Source organism: Lampetra planeri, chromosome 68, assembly GCF_965212315.1.
Source record: "Lampetra planeri chromosome 68, kcLamPlan1.2.h2, whole genome shotgun sequence".
NCBI classification, from domain to species: Eukaryota; Metazoa; Chordata; class Hyperoartia; order Petromyzontiformes; family Petromyzontidae; genus Lampetra; species Lampetra planeri.
The window spans coordinates 1,566,706-1,593,252 of record NC_136173.1 but is presented as its reverse complement, the minus strand read 5'-3'; the positions used below and the strand labels follow the sequence as shown (position 1 = coordinate 1,593,252).

General features: G+C 46.4%; 1 protein-coding gene across 16 annotated transcripts in view; it reads right to left on the bottom strand.

Annotated features, from left to right (window-relative positions):
* Positions 1-25,960, bottom strand: part of LOC144737358 (uncharacterized) — a 61,875-nt gene extending 35,915 nt beyond the window's left edge. For 14 of the 16 annotated variants that reach the window (XR_013588954.1, XR_013588953.1, XR_013588948.1 and 11 more), the window contains exons 1-2: positions 25,887-25,960; positions 6,464-7,620 (exon numbers count right to left, since the gene is read on the bottom strand). The gene's annotated coding sequence lies outside the window, so the exon portion shown is untranslated. Of the gene's footprint in view, positions 1-6,463; positions 7,621-25,392; positions 25,844-25,886 lie in introns of those variants that run through there. The other 2 variants (XR_013588949.1, XR_013588959.1) reach the window with 2 other exon arrangements.
* Between the last annotated feature and the right edge of the window lie 587 nt (positions 25,961-26,547).

Sequence of the window (26,547 nt, the reverse complement as noted above, 5' to 3'; positions counted from 1 at the left end):
GCCCCCTCCTTTTGCAGCGTCGGCCGAGGTTGGAACCTGAGGTAGCCGATGGTCCGGTGGCACGTGATGCCGTCATTGGGCTGGACCACGAAGAATGGGGGTGCCTCCAGGTAGAGGACTCTTCCCTGCTTAAATTGCGGCGCCATGTCAAGGAGGCTGATGGGGGCGAGGATCGACGGGGTGTTGCCTCTGTCATTGTTGGAGGCAGATTACTCATGCATTGGGATGAAGGGTTGCGCTGTTATAACATTGTTGTGCCCACTGCCCTGCGGGGTAAGGTCATTTGGGCGGTACACGAGTGACTGTTGCACCTGGGTGTGCATAAGACGTTGGCCACACTAAAGCTAGACTTCTTCTAGCCTGGCATAGCAGATGTCGCTAATTTGTTGAAAGGGTGTGGATAGTGCGTGAGGCAGAAACCGCCGTCAAAACCCTGTTGTCCACCGTTGCAATCGATTCAGGTCTCCTGCGTAAATGAACTGGTTGCTCTGGACATCCTTGGTCCATTTCCCACTACCCCTCGTGGGAATAAGTATTTGCTAGTGGGAGCCTGATATTTTTCACGATGGCCAGTGGCCTGGTCGCTCCCCAACCAGTTGGCGGCAACGATCATTGAGGCATTCCTCAATGGCTACGTAATGGACAAGGGTGCTCCCGAACGTCTGTTGACCGATGGAGGGCAAACATTTTTCTTTGAAATTGCTGCACGAGGTGTGCAATTTGTTGGGAACAAAGTACGCACGTCACCATACCACCCGCAGACGGATGGCATGGTTGAGCGGCTGCACAAGACTCTGACCTCCATGTTGAGCCATCAGGTCACGCATCCAATCGATACTCACCGTTGTTTTTAATGTACGGGAGGGAACACGACCAAATAAGGCTAAATAAAAAAATTCTGACTCCGTGCACTTTACCCTTTAGAAGCTTTCCGAATCGTGGGAGGCTTCCAGAGTAAATTCCAATTCGCGCCAATTGGCAAATGAGCGGCTAAGGGGTTCGCGTACTTCCGCACATGAGTGGGTGCCAGGGGACAAAGCCTGGTTGCACTGTCCACAGGAATCGGTGGGTACGTCGCCCAAATTGTTTAAACCCTGGAGGGGGCCGGTTGATGCGATTCTGGTCGTTCGACCAGTGTGTTCAGATTCACTTGGGTCAGCAGAGTTGGTTTGTACATCCCTCACACCTCAAGCCTTTCATCGCTCCTCGTGAGTTCGTTCCATCTCCACACCGCAGAGGCCGAGTGTCAGATGTGTCCGGCTAGCTGAGGTGTGTGCCCACTGAGGTTGGTCCTCTGCTGAGTCATGTGATCCCGTCCTCAGGTGCCGTGCGTTTAACGTCCCCCGAGCCACCGCCTGCGCTGTCTCCACTGTATTCGGGAGAGTACAGCCTATCCGCCCGGCCGACTGCTCTTCGTGAGGAGCCAGCTTCGACGGGACATTTGCATGTTCCCCCTTGGACCTCCAGGGAGAGCGAGTCCACCTCCCCTGGGGGTCCGGCCACAAGGACTCGATCAAAAACTCTTCGGTTTTCGTGATCCCCATGTACCCACACTTCTGGCCTTTGTTGTGCTTGCGGGTGTTGTTACACGGTGAGGGTGGGAGATGTTGGTGATGGAGGGGGTTCCGAGCGTTCGCGTGTTACTGCGTTTAGTTCTCTTCCCTTGTTGCCTATTGTTCTGTACGTTCTACGTCCTACAGTCTCCAACACGTGGTCCGGGACCCAAGCTGGGGTCTGGTCCAGTGTAGCAAGTTACCGTGTAATGAGTGCAGTTAGCCTGGTGGTCCACCACCATAGGTTATCCTGTTAAGGGGCAATTAACCTATGTGTTGCCTCCAAAGAGTACGCCTGCGACTCAGTTGAACCCACTACACAATAACAAAAATGTGTATTTTAAGAAAATTATGCAAATTTATGGAATTCTGTAAATGTATGCAAATAAGGCTCGGCTTCGTCACCTCAGGTGTATTACCAATCGTGATAATACAATGATTCTCGCTTAAACTTTAACTGATTTTGTTTTAGTGCAATTCTATCAGGTCTCAGAATTCAGATCTCACAAAAGGGATAGTTATTATAATATAATTACGATTATTATGCATGAACTTAGGAGGAACCACTCAGACTCTATGTTTAGCAACTTTAATATCTAAAAACTCTAATATGTGAACACACTTATGGTCGGAATTGTCAACACCATACTTCTGAAGATGTTCTACTCATTGATCCTTACAATTAACCCTCAATGGTTACGTTTGTTAAAACTGAGTAACAGAACAATAGGTTAACTCCTCAGAGCACCGCGATCATACACGGCGATAGGAAAAGTCCTTGACAAAAAAAGTACAATATTCATACGAAACGTGCTAAAGAAACATGTGCCCAATGGCAAAAATAGACATCAATGAATTCATTGGTAAAATTATGCAATTAACTAAATGTCTTGAAACAATAGTGTGAGTGCTTATCAATTGGCTAATGGAACATCAATGAATTCGCAGGCAAGATTCTGTGATCAAAACACAATAGTATTCCTGTGAGATGCTTATGTTTAGTGTCATCAATGAATTCATTGGTATGGTTATGCAATTAACAAAAACGACTGCCAAATACTTCTAAACGACCGTATTCATAGAACTCAAGGGACAGAACAATGCTTTTCATGATCAGCTAATAGTAAATGCACCACCTTGGGATGGCAACCCTTTCCAAAACACAAAGGTAACATCTTGGAGCAACATTATTAGTACCAATATGTGCGTTGTGTGTGTGTGTGTTCTTGCTAACTGTTGAGTAACCGGCTTCCAAAGTGCTGCATTTCTTGTACCTAAAATACCTCAGGTCCTCAGAAGTGGCGCTGGGTCTAAGTGTGTCAAACACAAGGCGCTCTTGACTGCTTCGTCAGTCTCTCTCCACTGCTGGGGTGGTTGCCGAGTCGGCACGCTGGTCACGATATCGGCGGTGCTTGTGCGGGAAGGAATGATGGGTCCGGCTCGGTCTGCGTCGATGTGCGCGATTATCTCGTCACCAGACACCGCTCTCAGCTCGTCCGCTGGTTGCCGCATGTCACCCCCCTTGGCACCAGACACTGTTGATCCTTGTAGATTTTGGAGCGACTTGGAGAGACAGCACCTGTCGTCTCCCCCCCCCCCTCTTCAAGAGTCCTCTTCCAGTTGTCTGTACGACTCGTGCTGCAGAGGACACGCTACAGATCAACTAAACTTCGCCTGTGGGTTGCGATTTAAAGGGGCACTCTCATGAATAGTGGTTGCACCAGTTTTCCCTCGAAGGGTTGACTTTGATCGGAGCACAATCGGAACGATTGTCACTATGATCGTGTTGACTGTACACAGCGACTTCGCCACCGGGAATAGTAATGCTACGGCACTCTTCCCCACGTTTGTATTGTAATACTGCAAGCACCAGCCTTGGCTGGCAGCCTCTCTCAATGATGCAAAAAAATACTCTCCGTGATGCGTGGCTTCTGCCGATGCAGAGCTCCCTATGAATTTTCCAGTCACGAGGGCAATCCCAGGAGCCTGCCACTCACAGTACTTCATCTTTCGTATGGCATTGTGGAAAGCAACAGTTTTATTTTTAATGATCGTCATAAATGAATGCAAAGGTTCCTCATCCAGTCCGATGATGTGGTTGACAATGTGGATTTCGGCGATACCGCCAGGATGTGCATGGATGGAGCATTCATCGGTCATGTGCTCGATGGTTTGGATTTCTCCACAGTAGCAGTTAGGTGATTCTTTGAGCAGTACTGATTAATGTTCTTGCGTTCTTGCTTATCTGAATTTTTCCACCTCAGCCTTTTTCTTCACAAAGGGGTAGCTGTTTGCGTTTTGAAGTCGCATGGGCTGTTTGTTGTCCGGATGTCTATATTACCGCCATGTTTCCATTCACATTTTGGGCAGCGTTCCCCATGCTCCCATCATGGGTTGGAAGCGTTAAATTTTGCGGTCTCTCAAAAAGGGGCACTGACGTTGAAGTCATGACCTATTGTGCACGGGTGTGTTTGCTCTCGCCATGTATTTCATCCTCTCATCACGGGTTGAAAGTAAAAAAAGTATACTTATAGCTTGGAAACGTACCACTTTCTGCAGTTTTGACTCTGCAAGTGACTCAAAGTACCTTTTGAGCAGAGTTCACAGCACTCACGTCACGGTTTGGAATTCTTGAGTAGTATTTGATATATTAGGGGGAGGCCCCTCCTGAGGTTGAATATATAACTAAGCTTCACACCTTACTGTTGTATTAAAAAAACCCCAGTCAGCTCATAATGATTAACTGCACTTCGGTGGATTTCACAGTCCAAGGGAGGTTCTTGACCCCTGCTGTTTCCGTCTTATGTTTGTTTTATTATGGGTTGTTTCCTTTATGGCGGCCTTCTCTTGAAGGCAACCGGGGATTACCTGCAGAATCTCATTAGCCCCCCTTGGGTTTGCCGGTTTTTTTTATTACATTTTATGACTTCCCCAGCAGGCTTGTGAGTAATTATCCTCTAGCTGTCTTGTGCGGCAAGGGAGGAGGCAGTGGGGGGGGGGGGACTCACCCTTTCCGTGCCCCAGTGCTACATCCCGATCAAAATTATTACAAAATAGGCAGATTCACTCTTAATATAATTTTTTGGAAAAGGCCTACAGTTACGATGGTACGACTTGCGATATTTCGATCTTACGATGGGGATACGACAAAATTGTTAAATATTTTACATTTTGCGCGGCAGGCAAACGCTGCAGCGTACGAGGTACGATACTATACTTTATCATCGCCATCCTCTTCCGACAACGAAGTTAATGTAGCCATCAACAACCGAACATCGTTCAAGTATGCAGACGGACAGAATCTTGGCGAGTACAGTACAATATACGTTACAATACGTTCAATGCATGTGTAGAGGAGTAGAGAGTAGTGGCGTCGTGTGCGCTGTCCAGTGCGATGACGTCAAGGGACGTGAGGTCACGCGCGCTGGACAGTGCACATGACGTCACGTCTCCTAGGGTACTTAAGGGATACCCCGTGACGTAAGCGGGGTCACTGTGGGAACGGGTAGAGTAAACAGGGTGAAGAGGGAACCAGGGATAGAGAGAGGGATCGAATAGGGAGTCTGGGGAGAAGCCGGTGGTAGCCGTAGAGGTGCTTCTCTCTCTGGTCGGTGGAGTCGGCAGAGTCCACGATCCGACACGAGAGAGAGACCGGAGCTAGCCGGCAGGGACCCGGACTCAGAGTAGCACCCCTAGCCCCTGGGAGTTGTGTACCCTGTGTAATATTGTAACAGCTTTAATAAACCCTGGCGAAAGCCCTTAACTTACCTCCGTCTCCGAGTACGTCCGTCGGAACTACTCAACACATGTATGATACATAGCTTTAGCGATTTCATTTTAGGGTTACCATGATACGATACATACGTTCAATGCATGTTAAAAGTTTTACAGGTAGGAACAGTTCCACACTGCCCACCAGGGATTATTCGTTTGTCTGTCTGTCGTGCATAGCCACGCCCTCGATTTGTATTTCATGGAGCGCTTCGGGCGGGCTCAGCACCACGTGACGCGCCGCCCCACGCAGCTTGCGCCGCGTGACAAGGATCGCACGAATGCGCTGTCCAACCAAGTTCCTACCTGCCCACTCCGAAGGAATGTTTATAGCAGATAGGATTTTTCGTGAAAAAACTTTCTATGAAATTGCAGTTCATATAGGTAGGCTAAGAATTTACCTTGTTTTTTATTTAACATTTTACTGTGCAATACAGTATTGTTATTTTTCGATTTAAAGCTTTCGTGACTGCAGGGATTCATATTCTTGGTTCTTTCGGTAAAGTCACGTAGAAGGGAAATAATAAAATAAATACAATTTATGTTCTTTTATTATTATTTCCCTTCTACGTGACTTTACCGAAAGAACCAAGCATAGTATTGTAATTAATAAAAACATACAGTATATAGTTTATACAGTACGGTACTGTAAATTGCTCTGTTTTGCTAAATTATCACCATTCTTTAAGACTCCTGGGTAGGCTAGGCCATCTTCGACTTACGATATTTTTAACTTACGATGAGGTCGTCCTAACGCATCTCTATCGTAAGTAGAGGACTACCTGTATATACAACATGCTGTTCAAGTGTTTGTGATGAGATGTGATACAAAACTCCGAGTTGCTGAGGCAATTAAGCAAGCACCAGATAAATGCTAATATTATTATGAAAACATTGTGAATGCTTGAGAGCTTATTGGCTCTGACTCCTGGATAGAGATCTACCCAACCCCCAGGTCCGCAAATACTGGCCGCTCTTACTTTGCAGGTTTGAACCTAGAAATTTAGTGTTCAACTTCACATTCTTTTCATTAAAAGGCCTTAATTGTCTCAAGATTACACATCTACATGGACTCTATTTGACTGTATTGTCTAAGAAATCCACCCACACCTCCACTTTCACAAACTGCTGGGAGTTACCATGCTCTGCTTCACAGTCAGAATTCTCCTCCTGCTTCACGTTGCCTCCATCGATGTGAAGGTCTGATTTTGGAGTTGAATCTTCATTTTCACATTTTATCGTCACTTCTTCACTCTTCACCATTACTTCTTCACATTTAACCTTCACTTCTTCGCTCGTCACCATCACTTCTTCACATTTCACCTTCGTCTCTTCAAATTTCACCTTGATACATTTCATAGTGTCCAAGCTGGAATTTACTTCTGGTTCTTTTTTCAGGAGGGATGGGCTCATTGCAGCACTTTGACTTTCACAAGTCGATTGCAGACTACACTCCTTGGGGATCTTCTGATGCGTGTGTGTCCTCTGGTGTCTATGAAGAACTGATGGCCAATCAAATGCCTTCTCACACGCAGTGCACTTGAAGGGTTTCTCTCCTGTGTGTGTTCTCTGGTGTCTTTCAAGCTGTGATGAACCTGAAAATTCCTTCCCACACACACTGCACTTGAAAGGTTTCTCTCTCGTGTGTGTTCTCTGGTGGGTCTGAAGAGTAGATGACTGTGCAAACGCCTTCCCGCACAGAGTGCACCTGAAGGGTTTCTCTCCTGTGTGTGTTCTCTGGTGCATTTTAAGATAAAATGAAACTGAAAATTCCCTCCCACACACACTACACTTGAAGGGTTTCTCTCCTGTGTGTGTTCTCTGGTGCATTTTAAGATAAAATGAACTTGAAAATGCCTTCTCACACAAACTGCACTTGAAAGGTTTCTCTCCTGTGTGTGATCTCTGGTGAGTCTGAAGAGCTGATGGCCATGAAAATGCCTTCCCGCACACAGTGCACTTGAAGGGTTTCTCTCCTGTGTGAGTTCTCTGGTGTTCTACAAGAGCAGATGAACGTGCAAACGCCTTCCCACACACACTGCACTTGAAGGGTTTCTCTCCCGTGTGTGTTCTCTGGTGTGTTATAAGAGGAGATGAATGTGAAAACGCCTTCCCACACACAGTGCACTTGAAGGGTTTCTCTCCTGTGTGAGTTCTCTGGTGCTCTGTCAAATGTCCAGAATGATCCGTGCTGTATGCACGCTGGTCGCATTGTTGCCTTTTTGCATCGAGCTGCGCCGAGTGCCTTTGCTCCATCAGACCAATTTTGCAGAGGAAGCGACAGAGGAAGCGTCAGCTGCAGACAGAAAAAAATATCCACACCATCTACGTCAGTATCAAGGCAGAGGAATGAATACATACACAGTCACATGTGAATTACACGTCTAGACGTATTAATATATTCATAATATTCCCCAATTCATCACATGGGCTGTTAAGGCTCACAATGAGGGCAAGTTGTCAGAAACATGCCCGGAAGCCCGAGTATCTTCAAAGTGAATGTTTACCCAAAACTCCAAGCACACAATTTAGGCTGTCTAGCTACGAAATGAATATTTATTTAAGAAAAATTCAGCTAACATAGCAAAGGTTGTTGAAAATAATACTACTTGTATTTTGAAAAAATGCATAAATTAATATTCTTTGGGTCTTTCGGTGAAGCCACGTAGGCTTTCGCAACCAATATTATTCATAATATAGGTTTTTGGGTCAGATCGCGTTATTTATAAATGTGTCGTAACCCTCCACCACTCGACACGGCCAATCAGCAAAAAATGTGTCACGTTTTTCAAAGGACAAATAGTTTACTTCTTTAGCCCACCGGTGTGTTGAAGAGAGAAAGCACATTTCAAATTTTTGAGTACGACGTTTCGCTGGTAATTGCATCCAGCATCATCGGGCAATTCGCCAGAATGGTGAGGCTCTGCTCTTGCTCCCGGTCTTAAATAGAGCAGCAGCAGGGTGACGTCATAATTTAACTCATCAGGTGCAACGATTTGAGGGGGGGGGGGGGGGTAATCAGGCGATTGTTACGATGTGAGTTGTAGATTAGTAATCAGTTGTAATGTGTTATTGTAATTATATGCTACGTTAGTAATCCGTTAATTAGTATTTGTTTCCCCTATAAGGAATTGTAATATGTATTATTTAATAATACGCTTCCAGGCTGCACTAAGCCTGTAACTGTCTGAGCGGTTAAAGTTATTTCTGTTTCTCTCAATTTCAATGGATTTTTTAATTAATTTTGTGCCAGTAGCAATTAGTTTTACACAACACTTCAACGTTATCAAAATCAATTGAGTGTCCCTGTTGGCAAGCATGTTATGCCACTGCCGACAGTTGTGTTTGAGATAGTTTAATATTTATTTGGTGTTCTTTTAGTCTTACACTAATGTTACGCCCCGTCTGTCCAATATAGCATCTGCCACATAAACATGTAATCCGATATACACCTTCTGTTGATAATTTAGGTAATTTGTCTTTAGTGCAAGTTACTAGTTTTAGAATTTTATGTACTGTACCAAATATTACTGTAATGTTTTGCTTTTGCAAAACACGGGCTAATTTGTCAGTTACTCCTGAGATATATGGTATTTTAATTGTTTTAACAATCTTATCGATTTCAGCAGTGTTGCTTTGCGATCGTGATTTGGCATTTAGTGCTGTTAATTTGAGCATTATTGTACCCATTCTGTCTTAGTGCTTCTTTAACATGTTTAATCTCTCACTAGACTTTCACAATCTGACACTGTTTTAGCCCGATGTATGAGCGTCTTGATAAGAGAGGATTTCTGAGCTGGGTGATGATGCGAATCTGCATTCAGATAGGCATCAGTGTGCGTTTGCTTTCTGTAAACGCTGTGTGTTATTTTACCATTTAGGCCATGTCCAAGTTAAATATCCAGGAACGGGAGTGTGTAATTCACCTCCATTTCCATGGTGAACTGGATGGCTGGGTTTTGTGCATTGAGATGGTTTAGAAAATCTTTAAGTGTATCTTTACCATGTGGCTAGACAACCAAAGTGTCATCCACATATCTCAACCAAAAGGATGGTTTTAATGTGCTCGGTAAGTGCTCTTGTTTCAAAGTTTTCCATGTACAGATTTGCTATAGCAGGTGATAAAGGAGAGCCCATTGCTGCTCCTTCCCTTTGTTTAAAGAAATCGCTTCTCCATAAGAAGTGTTATTTAAACAATGGTCAGCGAGTTTCGGAATATCTTTTGGTAAACCTGTATTCTTTACCAGTGTATCAAGTAATTTAAGCGACTTGCTCACTGGAACCTTAGTGAAAATCGAAATCACATCAAAACTCACCAAAATATCATTAGGGTTAAGTTTTATATATTTAATCACATTTACAAGATGTTCTGAATTTCTTATGAATGAGGATGTCCTACCGATGTAGGGCTGTATTTGTTTATTTATATATTTTGCTAATTTATATGTGGCAGAGCCAATTGTACTATGGGTCGTAATGGGATGTCGATTTTATGAATCTTTGGTAGCCCATACAGTCTAGGTGGTTTTGAAGCCCTTGGCTTAATTAGGAATTGCTCATTCTAAGGGATTAATGAATTTGCAATGATTGCAGTAGTCTTACGTTCCAAAGTATTAGTTGGATCTTGTTTAATTTTAATGTACTTTCCTCTAATAAATCTTTAATATTATTATCATAATCGGCTAGTGACATCACTAAAGTAGTGCGGCCTTTATCAGCTGTCAGGATCTTTATTTAAATGGAGCTCTCTTAAGGCTTATGCCGCGTTCGAGCTAATATTTACTTTTGGTACTTTCCTATTCTCAATTATTTTGGCAACCAGGTGTGTAGTCATCTCTGTCTCATGTGAAAGGAATCTTACTGCGGATTCTACCTCATCAATGATCTCATCCACTAGAATTGTGTATGGGGTAACGGCAAAGTTGTGGCCTTAAATTTGTCTCATATGGACTTGACCTTGGCGATGGACACTCAGCTTTGTAGAGTCTAGACACCTTCCACACATGATAATAGGGTTGTCCCCTTTTTTTCTGGCAACAAAACAGGTGTTCAGATTTAATTTGGAGCTTTCGTGACTGCAGGAATTATTCTTTGGTTCTTTCGGTAAAGTCACGTATAAAGATAAAATAATAAATTAAATACTAGCATACGACGTTTCGATTGCAACACAAGCAATCATCATCAGGTATAAATTAAATAGAAACACAAATCTAGTATACTTAGAAATGTAATGTAATACAACAGAGAGTCGGATAACATAACAGTCAACACCCTATCTGGTTGATTACGTTCTTCCTGAGAATGCTAAATTTAAGAGAGAGATTAAACACAGAACCAGAAACATAGACAGACATATAAGCAGACAGATATCACAGAGATACATAGAGAGAGAGCAAACATAGGCACAAAAAGAAACTACGCCTCTGTGTCGAGGCCTTAAATAGAGAAAGGGGGGGCGGGGAGAGAGGGAGGGGTTAGAGAAATTAGCATATCCATGAGTGGAAACGGTGAGTGGCAAGGTGTAAAAAGCTTGAGAGAGGGGGGCAGGGGCGGAGAGAGGGGGGTAAGATAAATCAGCATGTCAATGAGTAGCACGATGAGTGGTACGGTATGAATGCTTGAAAAAATTAGGAGGCAGGGAGAGAGACACACTAAATTAACTAACCTAGCAAAAATTTCGAAATGTAATGCAATGCAACCAAGAGGGTCGGTCAACACACAATTTAACGCATAGCCTGGTTGATTATGTTCTTCCAAAGATTGCTAAATTAGAAGTTAAGTGTGAAATTTGAAAAAACACAGTCACGAAGACCGATACACATGTAATATCGTTGAGGACTCTTGGACGCCGGGGTTGAGGCACACGTATTTATTTCGCAACAGTTGTCACAACCGTGGACATACAACACTGGAGGGGGTATCGGCCCCCTCACCCGGCTAGCTGGGAATACACTGCTAGCTATCTCTGACCTACCTCCTAGTCCTCCACTAACGGGCTAGGGGAGGCTGTCTGGCCCGAGACTGGTAAGTCGGGCTACGGTACCCGGAGTCCCAGAGCACTAGCTCTGGTTCTCGGGACCACGCCGCTGGCTCGTTCCTGCGCGGCCCTGACAAGGGCGGCGACCCAGGGGAGTCCAGGGCTCTAGCTAGACGATCTTCGGTCTTCACTGGTTTAGCTTTTACATTGTTCCCCCAGCTCTCCGGCTCATCCCCTTTTATACCAAAAACCCCCCGCTGAGGGGTGGGGCCAGCCCCCCAGGCTGCCCGGTGCGGACGTCGTTGAGAGCACCTCCCCGTGCACTCACGAAGCCCCGCCCACTGTGTTTGTTTCCCGTGTGATCCTATGTATACAGCCCCTCCGTAACACCCCTACATCACCCCCCCCTGTACAGCTCGCAGCCGTCCCGGCTGCAACCATGACAATAAAAGTTTATTTACCCCTCGACCCCGCGTGTGCCTCACAATTTTTTCAACAATAACGCGAACGAGAACAACAACAAGAACCAGAAAAGCAAGAAGGGAAAATAACCCGACGCACCCCACCCCCGAATAAATACGAATTTCGTAAAACCAACGTATATACAATTTGCAGGGAACCCCAGCACACACACAACACACAGTGAACACAACATACGTACAATCCAATGTGCCAGGAACACACCACCGACGCAGCACACAGTGAACATAACATGTGAAAAATAACAAATTTTTCTTTTTTTCTTTTTGTGCATCACAAGAGTCTGCGCATTCTTGCGCGCGTCCTCGCAGCAGGCCCGTCACACGGGGCAACCCCGGATGGCGGGCCGTCGGGTGGCAACTGTCCATTTCCGAGTGAGTCTCCTCTCGATGTCGCGAGACCCTCGGCATCCCCCGTAGGGGTTGTCGGGCGTGAGCCCGTCATTCCTGGTGCACCTGGGGGCGGGACAGCCGGCAACACGTCAGGCGAGAGCAGCGGAGACGGACCCTTTGAGTCGGTCGACCCCCCACATGTTTGGCCACGCGTGTGTGGAGTGGGACTTCGCACCGCAACGAAGAGTTTCAATCTGGAGGGGTGCACAAACCACCGGCGCTTCCCCCATTTGATGCGTACGCACTGAGGCCGCAAAACCTCAACCACCTCGACGGGGCCCCGCCACGGCCGCACCAGTTTAGAGGAGGTCGCGAGTGGTACCTGGGGACAATGCAGCCATGCCTTGTCCCCCGGCTTCCACTGTAGCACGTGCGCGCGACCCAGTCTGAGCCGCTCATTAGCTTTCTGACGTAGGTCTGAATTTTGCATGGCAGCATCCCGTGCCTCTGTTAATTTCGCAAGGTTAAATTTAACATGGTCGGCCAATTTAGTTTTACCCTGCGGCGCGGGGATCTGCAGCTGGGCCCGAACAGGTGGGTCAGGTTCGCGGCCATACATGAGGAAGAAGGGGGAAAATCCCGTTGCCGCATGGGGGGCCAATCTGTATGCTGCCAGGACCCCTTGAATTTGCAGGTCCCAATCGGTCTGTGAGTCCGAAACCTGCTGTGACAACATGGACGTGATGGTTCGGTGCAGACGCTCGACCATTCCGTCAGTTTGCGGGTGATAGGGAGAGGTACGAATCTTTTTCGTGCCCAGGAGCTCACAGACTTGTTGGAGCAGTTTGCCGGAAAAAATTTTGCCCTGGTCGGTCAGCAGCCGCTCGGGAGCACCTTTGTCCAGGACGTATCCCTGGACAAAGGCCTCCATGATGGCTGCCGCCGACTGGTTGGCCAGGGGCCAGGCCATAGGCCAGCGCGTAAAGTACTCCACCCCGGTCAACAAATATCTATTGTCCCTGGGGGTGGCGGGGAATGGGCCCAGAATATCCAGCGCGACAAGTTCGTTGACTCTGGAGACTCTAATAGACTGCAAAGGCGGGTTAGACTCCCGTGCTGGTGGTTTCCGTTGCGCACACCGAGGGCATGACCCCAACAGATCTGCGACATCCCTTGTCATGCCCGGCCAAAAAAAATCAAGCTGGAGCAAGGCGAGGGTCTTTTGGGTCCCCAGGTGGAGGAGGCGCTCATGAGCGGCCCACACCACCTTACCCCGTAACCCAGAAGGGACCACCAGCCGGTGTCGATGGGATTTCCCGTCCCAATGCATCAGCAGACCCGTGACCATTTCCCATGCGTCGGCATCACCCCTCCCCCGCCCAGCATCCCCGACGCGACGACGCAACGCGAGGAGGGAGGTATCCTCCATCTGTAGGCGCCCCCATTCAGTGACAGGCAACCCCAACAGGGAATCTGATCCCTGTTGAGCGATCGAATTCGTCATTGACGCTGCGTCGTCGGCGGCCGCCAGGACCGGAACAGATATTTCACCCGGATGCCTGCAACGATCCGACCCCAGGAGGCATGCGCATTCGGGGGCGGTTGGCATGCGCGACAGAGCGTCCGCATTGGTGTGGCGAACGCCCTTACGGTACGTGGTTTCAAAATCAAAGTCCTGGAGAACCTCCAACCATCGAGACAATTGTCCCGATGGTTGTTGAACTCGCAGGGCGTACTGTAGTGCCGCATGATCTGTACGGACGGTGAAACGCTGACCGTACAGATATGGGCAGTACTGTTGGATGAAATAGACAATTGCCAACAGTTCCCGACGGGTGACACAATATCTTTGCTCCGCTGGAGACAACACCCGACTACCGTACGCGACTACCCGTTCCACGCCGTCAACCACCTGGGAAAGCACGCCCCCAATACCCGTGTTGCTCGCATCGGTGTCGAGCACAAAGGGTTTAGAAAAATCGGGGTAAACCAAGGGAGGAGCTTTAACCAGAGCATCCTGAAGGGAGCGGAAAGCAGCCTCCTCCTCCTGTCCCCAATGAAAGCGGACCCCCTTTGACGTCAAAGCGTGTAGGGGCTTTGCAATTGTCGCAAAATCCGCGACAAAGCGTCGGTAATACGACGCGAATCCAATGAAACTCCTGACCTCTCCCACAGAGGTGGGAGTCGGCCAGGAGCTGACGCACTGCGTTTTGACGGGATCGGTAGCAATACCTGAGCGTCCAACGATGTGTCCCAAATAACGCACAGATTCGCGTAACAGATGACATTTTTGGGGTTTAAATTTCAAATTAGCAGCCCGCATTTTGAGGAAAACTGCCCGCAACCTCTGGAGATGCTCATCAAATGTTCTGCTAAAGACGATAACGTCATCCAAATAAATTAAGCACGAGTCCCATTGCAATCCAGCCAAAACCAATTCCATCAATCGCTGGAAAGTCGCCGGCGCCGAGTGGAGTCCCATCGGCAACCGGTTGAATTGGAAGAGACCGTGCGGTGTACGGAATGCAGTTTTAGGCTTAGAATCATCGTCCAGAGGAAGCTGCCAGAATCCCGAAAGCAAATCCAATGTGGAGAAGAATCGCGCTCCCGCCAAGGCGTCCAGCGATTCGTCAATCCGTGGGAGCGGGTATGCGTCGGCAACAGAAATTTTGTTGAGGCGGCGAAAATCGACGCAAAACCGCAACGAGCCATCCTGTTTCTTAACCAGGACGATCGGCACTCCCCACGGGCTGGTAGAGGGAGAAATGATGTCGGCGGCTAACATGTCATCAACAGCCGATTTGACATGGTCCTTTTCGGCGGGACTTAACCGAAAAGGATTTTGGCGTATTGGCGCGCTGTCACCTGTATAAATATGGTGATGCAGCAGATGGGTACAGCCCAAATCGAATTTGTTCTGACTGAAAACGTCGGAAAATTCACGCAGCAGTGTCCTAAGCTTTTGACGCTCTAAATCCGACAGGTCCGTCGATCCCGCACAAAGCGCCTCGAGCCACCCTTCATCGGTGTCCGAATGTGGATGCGGCAGAGGGACAGTGCCTACGTGATTCGCGACAGGTTCCTCACAGGGCACCGGCGTTGCGTGAGCAAGCACGGTCCCTTGAGGAACCACCACTGTCTGCGACCCCACATTGAGGACCGCGATGAAAGGGTCCCCGTCCCCTTTTATGATGGTCTGGTCCGTCCCCAGCAGGCACGGAACCGCCAGCGAGGAGGAAACAAAAATCGGGCCGGACAATTTGATATCACCGATAAAAATTTGTGCTCGAATCTGTCCAATGATGCCAAGTGAGCCCCCGTTAGCAGCATAGAATGGGACGTTAACCGGCAGTAAAGGACGGCTCTGGACAGGGAGAATATTGTAAATTAGTTCCGAAATGATGGTCGCCGATGCTCCTGTATCGACCAGGATGCGCACCTCAACCCCGTCAATGTGCCCCACCACGGCTGACGACCCTGACGATGCAGCCACAACGCGATGGGCCAACACGGACCACTGCCTGGGTTCGATCTGAGTCCCCATAGTGGTGCGTGTTGGCGCGACGGTGCGCAATGTCGGCCCCCCGTCCGTTGCGGTCTGCGAGTGTGTGACGGGTGTGTGCGTGGGCCAAACATGAGGGGTGCCGCGACTCGCCGGGTTATGTTGATGGAGCTTGGGAGGAGGGCCGGCGTCCTGTCGAGGCGTCGTCCCGCGCTGCCGAGGAGAGCGGCACCTCGAGGCGACATGGCCCCAGATGCCGCAGTTGTAACAGCGCGGGAGCGCAGGCGGCGACGACGGATGGTCGGAGCAGCTCGATCCGTCCCGGCCCGCCCGTACTCCCGCCCTCTGCTGCAGTCGATGGTCGATGGCGCAAACTTCTTCCGCCGGGAGGGTGGCTGCAGCCACAGTACGCCCGACCGCTGCCCTGCTGGCCTTCCGTCGCTGCGACAGTAGGTTGGCGTGGAGGAGCCGCGCTGCCTGGAGGGAACCCATTTCTGTGTCGTCCTGTGCAACGACGGCGATGTCCAGGTCGTCCGCCAGCAGGAGGATCTTTTCCGTTACCATCGCGTCCACGCCTTTGTCGTCCATTCGTGGGAAGGCCGTCTTCGCCAGCGCCAGGAGACTCGTACGGTACGCCAGGGGCGACTCCTTTGCACCCCGCTGGCGATCATAAAAGAGCTGCCTGCATTCCGACGATGGTCCGTAGACCGCAGCCAGCAACTGCAGCGCCATCTGTAGCGTGGAGCGTTTGTTCTTCGGCGCCGATGTAAGAGCGGCGAGGGCGTCGCTGTCGAGGAGCGCCGGCAGCGCGCAGAGAGCTTCGGCACCAGTGGTGACGCTCTGTCCGCTGGTGATGACGCGGCAGCCCCTGTGCGGCCGATGTCGGACCCGAGGTTCAGGCCGGCCACGCCCTCAGCAGCTGCTGCGGCGATGGCGGGAGATTCGAAGTTGGGCTCCGTTGAAATGGCGGGAAGGCGCACCGGTCGTCGGCTGTCCTCGCCCCGTGGCGGTCCACCAGCCCCCAGCCGTGTGATGTGTTCGAGCGTGGCGGCAGCAGCGTACAGCAGCTCCGCCAGTCTCGCGTGAGCCAGCCTCAGTCCTTCTGTTGACGGCTCCCCTTCATCCCGATGCTGCGGTAAGGATGCGTCCGGCCCCGGCTGCTCGATGCCTTCTTCAGCCGTCTCGGGCTCCACAATTTCAGCGGTGTCCTCCGCCTCCGGTACCCCGGCTCGAGCTGTCCGGCGCGTGTCCATGTTCGTGGTCGTTCACTTCTGTCACCAGATGTAATATCGTTGAGGACTATAGGACGCCGGGGTTGAGGCACACGTATTTATTTCGCAACAGTTGTCACAACCGTGAACATACAACACTGGAGGGGGTATCGGCCCCCTCACCCGGCTAGCTGGGAATACACTGCTAGCTATCTCTGACCTACCTCCTAGTCCTCCACTAACGGGCTAGGGGAGGCTGTCTGGCCCGACACTGGTAAGTCGGGCTACGGTACCCGGAGTCCCAGAGCACTAGCTCTGGTTCTCGGGACCACGCCGCTGGCTCGGTCCTGCGCGGCCCTGATAAGGGCGGCGACCCAGGGGAGTCCAGGGCTCTAGCTAGACGATCTTCGGTCTTCACTGGTTTAGCTTTTACATTGTTCCCCCAGCTCTCCGGCTCATCCCCTTTTATACCAAAAACCCCCCGCTGAGGGGTGGGGCCAGCCCCCCAGGCTGCCCGGTGCGGACGTCGTTGAGAGCAACTCCCCGTGCACTCACGAAGCCCCGCCCACTGTGTTTTTTTCCCGTGTGATCCTATGTATACAGCCCCTCCGTAACACCCCTACACACAAGCAGAGAGAGACAATGAAAAAACCCAGAGAGAGAGAGAGAAAAAACAAACTTTAAACTTCCCCGTAGAAGTGGTTCAAACTTAATTTGGAGCTTTCGTGACTGCAGGAATTATGCTTTGGTTCTTTCGGTAAAGTCACATATAAAGATAAAATAATAAATTAAATTAAATACCAGCATACGACGTTTCGATTACAACACAAGCAATCATCATCAGGTATAAATTAAATAGAAACACAAATCTAGTATACTTAGAAATGTAATGTAATACAACAGAGTCGGATAACATAACAGTCAACACCCTATCTGGTTGATTACGTTCTTCCTGAGAATGCTAAATTTGAGAGAAAGATTAAACACAGAACCAGAAACATAGACAGACATACAAGCAGACAGATATCACAGAGATACATAGAGAGAGAGCAAACATAGGCACAAAAAGAAACTACGCCTCTGTGTCGAGGCCTTAAATAGAGAAACGGGGGGCGGGGGAGGGGAGAGAGGGAGGGGTTAGAGGAATTAGCATGTCCATGAGTGGAAACGGTGAGTGGCAAGGTGTAAAAAGCTTGAGAGAGGGGGGCAGGGGCGGAGAGAGGGGGGTTAGATAAATTAGCATGTCAATGAGTAGCACGATGAGTGGTACGGTACGAAAGCTTGAAAAAATTAGGAGGCAGGGAGAGAGACACACTAAATTAACTAACCTAGCAAAAATTTCAAAATGTAATGCAATGCAACACAGAGGGTCGGTCAACACACAATTAACGCATAGCCTGGTTGATTACGTTCTTCCAAAGATTGCTAAATTAGAAGTTAAGTGTGAAATTTGAAAAAACACAGTCACGAAGACCGATACACAAGCAGAGAGAGACAACTAAAAAACCCAGAGGGAGAGAAAAAACAAACTTTAAACTTCCCCGTAGAAGTGGTTCAAACTTAATTTGGAGCTTTCGTGACTGCAGGAATTATTCTTTGGTTCTTTCGGTAAAGTCACGTATAAAGATAAAATAATAAATGTAATTAAATACTAGCATACGACGTTTCGATTGCAACACAAGCAATCATCATCAGGTATAAATTAAATAGAAACACAAATCTAGTATACTTAGAAATGTAAAGTAATACAACAGAGAGTCGGATAACATAACAGTCAACACCCTATCTGGTTGATTACGTTCTTCCTGAGAATGCTAAGTTTGAGAGAGAGATTAAACACAGAACCAGAAACATAGACAGACATATAAGCAGACAGATATCACAGAGATACATAGAGAGAGAGCAAACATAGGCACAAAAAGAAACTACGCCTCTGTGTCGAGGCCTTAAATAGAGAAAGGGGGGGCGGGGGCGGGGAGAGAGGGAGGGGTTAGAGGAATTAGCATGTCCATGAGTGGAAACGGTAAGTGGCAAGGTGTAAAAAGCTTGAGAGAGGGGGGCAGGGGCGGAGAGAGAGGGGTTAGAGAAATTAGCATGTCAATGAGTAGCACGATGAGTGGTACGGTACACGAAAGCTTGAAAAAATTAGAAGGCAGGGAGAGAGACACACTAAATTAACTAACCTAGCAAAAATTTCGAAATGTAATGCAATGCAACACAGAGGGTCGGTCAACACACAATGAACGCATAGCCTGGTTGATTACGTTCTTCAAAGATTGCTAAATTAGAAGCTAAGTGTGAAATTTGAAAAAACACAGTCACGAAGACCGATACACAAGCAGAGAGAGACAACGAAAAAACCCAGAGAGAGAGAGAAAACAAACTTTAAACTTCCCCGTAGAAGTGGTTCAAACTTAATTTGGAGCTTTCGTGACTGCAGGAATTATTCTTTGGTTCTTTCGGTAAAGTCACGTGCCGTATAAAGATAAAATAATGAATTAAATTAAATACTAGCATACGACGTTTTGATTGCAACACAAGCAATCATCATCAGGTATAAATTAAATAGAAACACAAATCTAGTATACTTAGAAATGTAATGTAATACAACAGAGAGTCGGATAACATAACAGTCAACACCCTATCTGGTTGATTACGTTCTTCCTGAGAATGCTAAATTTGAGAGAGAGATTAAACACAGAACCAGAAACATAGACAGACGTATAAGCAGACAGATATCACAGAGATACATAGAGAGAGAGCAAACATAGGCACAAAAAGAAACTACGCCTGTGTCGAGGCCTTAAATAGAGAAAGGGGGGGCGGGGACAGAGGGAGGGGTTAGAGAAATTAGCATGTCCATGAGTGGAAACGGTGAGTGGCAAGGTGTAAAAAGCTTGAGAGAGGGGGGCAGGGGCAGAGAGAGAGGGGTTAGAGAAATTAGCATGTCAATGAGTAGCACGATGAGTGGTATGGTACGAAAGCTTGAAAAAATTAGGAGGCAGGGAGAGAGACACACTAAATTAACTAACCTAGCAAAAATTTAGAAATGTAATGCAATGCAACACAGAGGGTCGGTCAACACACAATTAACGCATAGCCTGGTTGATTACGTTCTTCAAAGATTGCTAAATTAGAAGTTAAGTGTGAAATTTGAAAAAACACAGTCACGAAGACCGATACACAAGCAGAGAGAGACAATGAAAAAACCCAGAGAGAGAGAAAAAACAAACTTTAAACTTCCCCGTAGAAGTGGTTCAAACTTAATTTTGAGCTTTCGTGACTGCAGGAATTATTCTTTGGTTCTTTCGGTAAAGTCACGTACTGTATAAAGATAAAATAATACATTAAATTAAATACTAGCATACGACGTTTCGATTGCAACACAAGCAATCATCATCAGGTATGAATTAAATAGAAACACGAATCTAGTATACTTAGAAATTTAATGTAATACAACAGAGAGTCGGATAACATAACAGTCAACACCCTATCTGGTTGATTACGTTCTTCCTGAGGATGCTAAATTTGAGAGAGATTAAACACAGAACCAGAAACATAGACAGACATAAGCAGACAGATATCACAGAGATACATAGAGAGAGAGCAAACATAAGCACAAAAAGAAACTACGCCTCTGTGTCGAGGCCTTAAATAGAGAAAGGGGGGGCGGGGGCGGGGAGAGAGGGAGGGGTTAGAGGAATTAGCATGTCCATGAGTGGAAACGGTGAGTGGCAAGGTGTAAAAAGCTTGAGAGAGGGGGGCAGGGGCGGAGAGAGAGGGGTTAGAGAAATTAGCATGTCAATGAGTAGCACGATGAGTGGTACGGTACGAAAGCTTGAAAAAATTAGGAGGCAGGGAGAGAGACACGCTAAATTAACTAGCCTAGCAAAAATTTAGAAATGTAATGCAATGCAACACAGAGGGTCGGTCAACACACAATTAATGCATAGCCTGGTTGATTACGTTCTTCAAAGATTGCTAAATTAGAAGTTAAGTGTGAAATTTGAAAAAACACAGTCACGAAGACCGACACACAAGCAGAGAGAGACAACGAAAAAACCCAGAGAGAGAGAAAAAACAAACTTTAAACTTCCCCGTAGAAGTGGTTCAAACTTAATTTGGAGCTTTCGTGACTGCAGGAATTATTCTTTGGTTCTTTCGGTAAAGTCACGTATAAAGATAAAATAATAAATTAAATTAAATACTAGCATATGACGTTTCGATTGCAACACAAGCAATCATCATCAGGTATAAATTAAATAGAAACACAAATCTAGTATACGTAGAAATGTAATGTAATACAACAGAGAGTCGGATAACATAACAGTCAACACCCTATCTGGTTGATTACGTTCTTCCTGAGAATGCTAAATTCGAGAGAGAGATTAAACACAGAACCAGAAACATAGACAGACATAAGCAGACAGATATCACAGAGATACATAGAGAGAGAGCAAACATAGGCACAAAAAGAAACTACGCCTCTGTGTCGAGGCCTTAAATAGAGAAAGGGGGGGCGGGGAGAGAGGGAGGGGTTTGAGGAATTAGCATGTCCATGAGTGGAAACGGTGAGTGGCAAGGTGTAAAAAGCTTGAGAGAGGGGGGCAGGGGCGGAGAGAGAGGGGTTAGAGAAATTAGAATGTCAATGAGTAGCACGATGAGTGGTACGGTACGAAAGCTTGAAAAAATTAGGAGGCAGGGAGAGAGACACACTAAATTAACTAACCTAGCAAAAATTTAGAAATCTAATGCAATGCAACACAGAGGGTCGGTCAACACACAATTAACGCATAGCCTGGTTGATTACGTTCTTCAAAGATTGCTAAATTAGAAGTTAAGTGTGAAATTTGAAAAAACACAGTCACGAAGACCGATACACAAGCAGAGAGAGACAACGAAAAAACCCAGAGAGAGAGAGAGAAAAAACAAACTTTAAACTTCCCCGTAGAAGTGGTTCAAACTTAATTTAGAGCTTTCGTGACTGCAGGAATTATTCTTTGGTTCTTTCGGTAAAGTCACGTATAAAGATAAAATAATAAATTAAATTAAATACTAGCATACGACGTTTCGATTGCAACACAAGTAATCATCATCAGGTATAAATTAAATAGAAACACAAATCTAGTATAATTAGAAATGTAATGTAATACAACAGAGAGTCGGATAACATAACAGTCAACACCCTATCTGGTTGATTACGTTCTTCCTGAGAATGCTAAATTTGAGAGAGAGATTAAACACAGAACCAGAAACATAGACAGACATAAGCAGACAGATATCACAGAGATACATAGAGAGAGAGCAAACATAGGCACAAAAAGAAACTACACCTCTGTGTCGAGGCCTTAAATAGAGAAAGGGGGGGGGGCGGGGAGAGAGGGAGGGGTTAGAGGAATTAGCATGTCCATGAGTGGAAACGGTGAGTGGCAAGGTGTAAAAAGCTTGAGAGAGGGGGGCAGGGGCGGAGAGAGAGGGGTTAGAGAAATTAGCATGTCAATGAGTAGCACGATGAGTGGTACGGTACGAAAGCTTGAAAAAATTAGGAGGCAGGGAGAGAGACACACTAAATTAACTAACCTAGCAAAAATTTAGAAATGTAATGCAATGCAACACAGAGGGTCGGTCAACACACAATTAACGCATAGCCTGGTTGATTACGTTCTTCCAAAGATTGCTAAATTAGAAGTTAAGTGTGAAATTTCGAAAAACACAGTCATGAAGACCGATACACAAGCAGAGAGAGACAACGAAAAAACCCAGAGAGAGAGAGAAAAAACAAACTTTAAACTTCCCCGTAGAAGTGGTTCAAACTTAATTTGGAGCTTTCGTGACTGCAGGAATTATTCTTTGGTTCTTTCGGTAAAGTCACGTGCCGTATAAAGATAAATAATGAATTAAATTAAATACTAGCATACGACGTTTTGATTGCAACACAAGCAATCATCATCAGGTATAAATTAAATAGAAACACAAATCTAGTATACTTAGAAATGTAATGTAATACAACAGAGAGTCGGATAACATAACAGTCAACACCCTATCTGGTTGATTACGTTCTTCCTGAGAATGCTAAATTTGAGAGAGAGATTAAACACAGAACCAGAAACATAGACAGACGTATAAGCAGACAGATATCACAGAGATACATAGAGAGAGAGCAAACATAGGCACAAAAAGAAACTACGCCTGTGTCGAGGCCTTAAATAGAGAAAGGGGGGGCGGGGAGAGAGGGAGGGGTTAGTGGAATTAGCATGTCCATGAGTGGAAACGGTGAGTGGCAAGGTGTAAAAAGCTTGAGAGAGGGGGGCAGGGGCGGAGAGAGAGGGGTTAGAGAAATTAGCATGTCAATGAGTAGCACGATGAGTGGTACGGTACGAAAGCTTGAAAAAATTAGGAGGCAGGGAGAGAGACACACTAAATTAACTAACCTAGCAAAAATTTAGAAATGTAATGCAATGCAACACAGAGGGTCGGTCAACACACAATTAACGCATAGCCTGGTTGATTACGTTCTTCAAAGATTGCTAAATTAGAAGTTAAGTGTGAAATTTGAAAAAACACAGTCACGAAGACCGATACACAAGCAGAGAGAGACAATGAAAAAACCCAGAGAGAGAGAAAAAACAAACTTTAAACTTCCCCGTAGAAGTGGTTCAAACTTAATTTGGAGCTTTCGTGACTGCAGGAATTATTCTTTGGTTCTTTCGGTAAAGTCACGTATAAAGATAAAATAATAAATTAAATACTAGCATATGACGTTTCGATTGCAACACAAGCAATCATCATCAGGTATAAATTAAATAGAAACACAAATCTAGTATACGTAGAAATGTAATGTAATACAACAGAGAGTCGGATAACATAACAGTCAACACCCTATCTGGTTGATTACGTTCTTCCTGAGAATGCTAAATTTGAGAGAGAGATTAAACACAGAACCAGAAACATAGACAGACATAAGCAGACAGATATCACAGAGATACATAGAGAGAGAGCAAACATAGGCACAAAAAGAAACTACGCCTGTGTCGAGGCCTTAAATAGAGAAAGGGGGGGGCGGGGAGAGAGGGAGGGGTTAGAGAAATTAGCATGTCCATGAGTGGAAACGGTGAGTGGCAAGGTGTAAAAAGCTTGAGAGAGGGGGGCAGGGGCGGAGAGAGAGGGGTTAGAGAAATTAGCATGTCAATGAGTAGCACGATGAGTGGTACGGTACGAAAGCTTGAAAAAATTAGGAGGCAGGGAGAGAGACACACTAAATTAACTAACCTAGCAAAAATTTAGAAATGTAATGCAATGCAACACAGAGGGTCGGTCAACACACAATTAACGCATAGCCTGGTTGATTACGTTCTTCAGAGATTGCTAAATTAGAAGTTAAGTGTGAAATTTGAAAAAACACAGTCACGAAGACCGATACACAAGCAGAGAGAGACAACGAAAAAACCCAGAGAGAGAGAGAGAGAAAAAACAAACTTTAAACTTCCCCGTAGAAGTGGTTCAAACTTAATTTGGAGCTTTCGTGACTGCAGGAATTATTCTTTGGTTCTTTCGGTAAAGTCACGTATAAAGATAAAATAATAAATTAAATTAAATACTAGCATACGACGTTTCGATTGCAACACAAGTAATCATCATCAGGTATAAATTAAATAGAAACACAAATCTAGTATACTTAGAAATGTAATGTAATACAACAGAGAGTCGGATAACATAACAGTCAACACCCTATCTGGTTGATTACGTTCTTCCTGAGAATGCTAAATTTGAGAGAGAGATTAAACACAGAACCAGAAACATAGACAGACATATAAGCAGACAGATATCACAGAGATACATAGAGAGAGAGCAAACATAGGCACAAAAAGAAACTACGCCTGTGTCGAGGCCTTAAATACGTGATGATGGCTACAATTTCCCACCTCGCCAAACTGCTGTCGACATGTATGCCAAAATTGAAGCTTCATTCGATTAAACCCACCAGATGGCAAAACATCCAACATTGTCTATCCTTAAGCTCTCCAAGTGCAACGAATTTAAAAGCTGTCCTCATTATGAACAAACAAGCCCTACGATTGTATAACACAACCAATAACCCGTGGCAATATACACACATTTACAGACTTCATTGACATACTTAAATCATTCTAATAAAGCCAGCATTGCAAGACATTACTCTTAATGTTTGATTACTGAGACCTGTGCGAAGCCGGGTAACTTAGTTATTACTGAATACTATACTTTCGATGATAATGCTTGTGCATGAGTGGGGAGCGGTAGTGCAATGGTTAGCGTGCTGCGCTATGAACCCAGCGACATGATTTATATTCCCACAGAGCCAAGCCACAACATTTCGCTGTCGCCTGATGAAGCTGGTTGTAATTACTGGCGAACGCCGTATTCTGATGGTAAATGTTGTGGCTTGGCTCTCCAACACACAACCGGTGTGCTGTACTAGTGACGAATTGGCCACGTTCTATTCATGTGACAACCCTTACGAGTTGGCTGTGTCGGGTGGTGGCGGGTTTAACGACACCTTTATATATTTACGCGATCTAACACAAACCTGTATTACGGATATATATTTGGAGTTTGCGCGTCTCTTTCCCCGTGGTCGCGTGGAATTTCTTCCGGATCCTCCGTTTTTTCCCTCCACATTTAGAGGCAACATCACCACGCGTTTAAAGTATTTGACCGACATACATTTCCACACGTTGATAAGCCACTTTGTTGTGGGCAGGTTGCTTCTGAAAAAGAGCGGTATAGCTCAAGTGGGATTGGCCTGGTAAAATACAAAAAAACTGTATAAACATTTAAAGGAAACAAAGTTTAAAGTAGTGAGCCAGGTTAAGACAAATTCAACTTAAGCAGAGAATTAAAGCAAATGCAATCAGGCGACGGCAGGAGGCAAGGCCCCGCATGGCTAGGCCCCGCGTTGTAATGTTCCAACTTGGACATCGATTCCATACTCGCTGCTACTCAATTGATGTCCCTATGAGAGAGAGGAGCGAGGCTCTACCTAGGTAAACAACAACAACCACCACGATGTGAACTTCTCACCTCGGATCGCAGTGAGCGCGCGCGCGAATCGGCAGCTTTCTGGTATCTCGTGACGTCACGCGGCAGCACGAGATGACATGACGTCACTAGCGGGGTACACCTCCCCCTCGCGTCTCACTGATGAGGTAATGCAGTGGTGACGTCAACGAACGAGTTCAGTTTATTAAGATTCCTATTCCATTGCTCCCTCTCTTGAACATTGACCCCTTGGGTGCGTGAGCTCAACGACAACAACGTGAACATTATTGTGTGTGTGTATACACTGTGTGTGTACACTGTTGGCACAGTAGGTGTCATAGGTGGTGCATCGGCCAGTCATCTCAGTCGACCCATGGCACCTGAGTCTGGCCTGTGACCTGACGGCGGGCGTTCAACACTTCACGTGGCCTTAACGTGCATACAACCTGGCACAAGCGCCGTGGTGACCTCACCGCCACTTAGTGGCGAATGGCGGTCGTTCTTGTTAAAGTGTGTTTGTGTATACACTGTATGTGCAGACTGTGTGTGTGTACGTTCTGTGTGTACACAATACGTCTACACTGCATATGTTTGAACAGTGTGTGGGTGGTCTGAATCAGTCGGGCGGCATTATCTTTTCATCAGCTGTGCAATGCTGTGTGGAAGCTACCTGGTCTGTCGCTCCGCATGAAGCTTCGGGTCT